This window comes from Camelus dromedarius, chromosome 20 (assembly GCF_036321535.1).
Source record: "Camelus dromedarius isolate mCamDro1 chromosome 20, mCamDro1.pat, whole genome shotgun sequence".
NCBI classification, from domain to species: Eukaryota; Metazoa; Chordata; class Mammalia; order Artiodactyla; family Camelidae; genus Camelus; species Camelus dromedarius.
In genome coordinates, this window is record NC_087455.1 from 10,077,837 (window position 1) to 10,082,143 (window position 4,307).

A 4,307-nucleotide genomic window follows, 5' to 3' on the forward strand; every position below is an offset into this window, starting at 1 on the left:
CATAATACGATAAACTGACCTTGCTGTGGGGTTCAGAGGGTGGAAAATTGTAATGCCGGAGGAAAATGGACCAAATGTTGATAGTAAGAGTCAAAGGGCATGGCTCCTTGGAGGGAGTGAAATAAGTGCCCTGAAGATACAGCATGGAGAGCGAGGGGGCCACCGGACAGGAACGCAGCCGCAGAGGGAGATGGAGGCAAGAACCAGGTAGGACTCGTAAGTTATGTCAAGCAGCCAGGATCATGTCCTAGGGAAAACGTTCGGTCCTACAGGATTGTAGTCAACGGATTCTGAATCATATTATTATTACTAAAAAGGTTAAGCTACAGTACATAGGAGCTCTTGCTAGTATAATGTATTTTGAGACATCAATACTGTAGAAACCCCCTTACTAACAATTTCCCTTACTCCTAGCATTGGTTTTACTATAACAATCAACAATCTTAAGATCGCAGAAGATACAGACACAATTCAAAAGAATTTGGAAATATAATCCATTATTCCAACTGAGGAATGATTATAGAAGACTTCAAAGGTAGTGCACATTATAGGTACTATTTAAAGTCCTTTTGTTTCTCAGGGAAGTAAATATTGTTGCTTCTGAATCTGTGTATCTGAAGATCTCTTAAAGTTCTTTCTGGTAAGAATGAGAACCAGTGTATAAGAAAGGTACCATCACGGCAAATTGCCAAAGGACCCTGCAAGGTCTTCTTCAAAGGTTTTTGTTCTGCAGACCCTCAAAATAGAGCTGACTTTCTACAGCACAGTCTAGCATCCTCTTTTAAATATTTCTTCAAAAGGATCAGGAGGTTAAACACAGAAGGTGAGTTATTAATGACTCTCAGAGGACATTGCCGCCCCTTTGCTGGTCATTCAGCGAATGATCCCTATCCCAGAAGAATGCTTTTTAGTAAGGAGAAACTCTCAGCCTGCACTGTGGTCAGAACGTTTTGGCCTCACTGCCTTGCCGCCTCCCTCTTTCATCAGTGGCCGTTTCCTTTTGGCTCAGTTCCAGTGCCAGAAGAACCATGGGTCACCCGTGAGAGGAGGCCTTTGATAGGTGGCCAGGGCCAAGCAGAGGTTTGCCACGGATGATTTAGTTCTGAAGTACAGTTTATGAATGAAGTATTAAAAAAAAAAATGCTTCCACCTGATCTGCCTTTTGGTCTGTGAGTGGGAAGTTAAGCAAGGAGGCAAAGAGCAATTACAAATGTAATGAAAAATACATATTTAGAAAGAATGTAATGTTTCTAACAGAATTGCTTATTGCACTTGCTGGCTCCTCCCTCTCTCTCCAGCCTTACCCACGCTATGCTCAGTCTGGAAACTTCATATCTAACAGTGTAAAGCTACTCGCATTTTCCTGGCTAAGCTGTGCCATTAATACCTTGTGCCTTTACACAAACTTACACCTTTTCTGCTCTGTACTCAGGTCTGACCTCAGCTATAAAGCTTTTCTGTATTATCCTTTGCAAAACGAGATGAGTAACTTCTTCCTCGTATACTTAATAATTCTTCTCTATTGGAATCACCCTTGTTTCGTGAGATACTCCTTTAGGTATTTGGAGACCCCAGAAACCCCTCTGGGTAATCCGGCACACCGTTTTCTTCATTATTATACTTAAGTATTTTAGGAGGGAAAAAAAACCCCTGTAAATTAGAACAGACACACTGTCGTGTAGAACTTATTTATTTATTTTTAATATCAAACAAGGGTCCTTAAAAAACATTCACCCTGATGACTGCCTGTCATGGCTTCAGATTTTTTGATGCAGGCAATCTTGCTCTTAACTTTTGGTGGAAAAGCCTGAGAAGTAGTGGTGGAAACTTCTGCGATTGTACACCTCACCCGGTATTTTATTCATTTGTTTCCATGTCTGTGTTACTGGAAATGCTGGGTAATATTTAATAAAGATACCAGTGTTCTTCATCAGTGTGTCCTTAGGATTTTGCCTGCTGGCGGAACCTAGTGTCTCTCAAATGAAATCAAAGTGAAGCAGATAGGGTTTCATCATGCATAGTAAAATAATAATAATAATAATAATAACGGCATCAGATAACTTATTTAATAAACCTATCCTGTGAAGTGCTAAATGTGGATGCAGCCTAAGAATAAGAACAGACAAAGCTAGTTTACACAGCAGTCCATCACCCTGAAATCTCCATTAATCAGCACTTCGTTGACACTGATCTTCATAATGCAGACCTCAGAATAATTTGTGAAGCATTAAATAGAGGTCAGATTTGATTAAATCCTATTCACAGACTTTCAGCACTAGACGTAGACTTACACATTGTCTAGTTCAGGGATGGTAAATGAGCATATGTGTGTTGGCCACTCTCATTTTCTAAGACCTGGCAGACATCGTTAATCAATCATGAGACTACTATTCACTGAGCTTGGCTACAGATGCAAAACTCCCCTTAACCTATTATTCCAGGCAGATATAACCAGTCAGTATGATCTTGCAAACAAGGTGAACTCTATGTTGGATTAAATCCAAAGAATGGGTGGGACAGGAGTATGAGGAATGGATGTGATCAAGCCTACTGGTAGACACCAAACTGTTTTTCCTTTTTTCCAGAGGTTAAAACAAACTTGTTTCCCTGGCTTTTTCACTAGAATGAATTATCTTCCATGAGGTGCCTCAGCTCTACTTGTAAAATGTCTCATGACACTTCTGCTCCATCAATGAGACAGACACAATTGGATGTGAAACACTAAATGTAAGTATAGAGTAGTTTGAAGCTGGAATCTTTGACCAGAGAGAAGAAATTAATTCTATTTAGGGAAGAGAAAAGGGGGAAATAAAAAAGATGGCAATAAAGAAGTGATACTTCTATCAGATCTTGAAGGATATAAGTAAAATTTCATGAAGACAATAAGAAATGAAAGCCATTCCAGCCAGAGGAAGCCAAGGAGGCACAGACGTGAGAACTTACCACACTAGGAAGCAATCAGTATTGTCATCATAAAACATACTGGGAGAGATGTGGCAGAAAAGGGCTTTTAATACTCATGATTGAAGGAAAAGTAAGGGAAGGACAGGAAGGGAAGAGAGAGAAAGAGCATGAAGGGAAGGGAAGAAAATCTTCAGAGGCAGGACCACAAAGTAGATCTGTGAATATGGCGATCATTCTTCCTCTAGTCCCATATTTAGAGACAAAAATGTTTGCCCAAGGTTGAGCCGTTGGAAAGTGGTGGAGCTGGGGCTCCACACAGGTCTTCTGATTTTAAAGTCCGTGCTTATTTTCTGTTGCCACTCAGCACCACTGGGATAAGTGGGCATCTTTCCAAGAGAACTAGTTTGGTGAGGACTTGGCTCTCACTGATATCGGTTAAGTTCTGGTATGTTTGCTTACAAATTAGCCCTGTTCTTTTGTGCTTAAATTTCAACAGTGTGAATGAGATAATCACCTTCACTTTGGCTTTCTCTCTCCTGTCCCTAAAGTACTTGAAAGGTCTTATGCAACAAGAGACAACTCAACAGATCTTTACTGAAGCCCAGTCCTGACTCTAGACCTATGATCTTGGCAAGTCACATACAATTTGTTTTTCCAAGTTTTTTATTTATCGAAATATATTTAAGGAGAGACAGTGTTGAACGTTTAAGTAAGGAGAATGCGCTGGGATATTAGAAAGATCTGGGTTTGAAACCCCACTCTGCCACTTGCTACTTGCATAATCTTTACTGTATTAATTAACTGCCCCAAACACAAGTTTCTCATTTATAAAATGAGGACAATCATATATTAAAACATCTTTGTTATTAAAATTAAATATGGTCACGATTACATGTGTAATGGTCCAACCTCAGTTATCTACCACGGGATCTTTACAGGTAGAAGGTGACATTACTTTTCTTCTTCACTGAACCGCCTGTGAAGGAATAATGGTCCCCATGTTCACAAACCGCAGTCATGAAACAGATGTGAAGTGACTGGGTGACTTTGGAGAATTTCCCAGGATTGTGGGGGTAGAGGTGGGAAACCCCCTCTACTGTGTGTCTGAGTACATGATCTTGGTTTGGAGAAGTTCTGCTGGGCTTTTGACTAATACATTATTTCCATTATTTCCCCTGCCCCCATTTTAATTGCTCTACCCATCCTATCAACTGTATCAGAGGCCTCTGCCAGTCCATGCTTGGGTTTTTGGAGGGAATGAAAGCAGAATGTCTTACTACATAACAAATCTATGGTCCCACTTCACAGCCAGGTTGAGTCAGGCTTATTCACAAAGGCTTCTCTCAGGTTGAAGACTGGCCAAGGTCGGGGTGAAATGTGAGTGATACAGCATGGGCACTGAT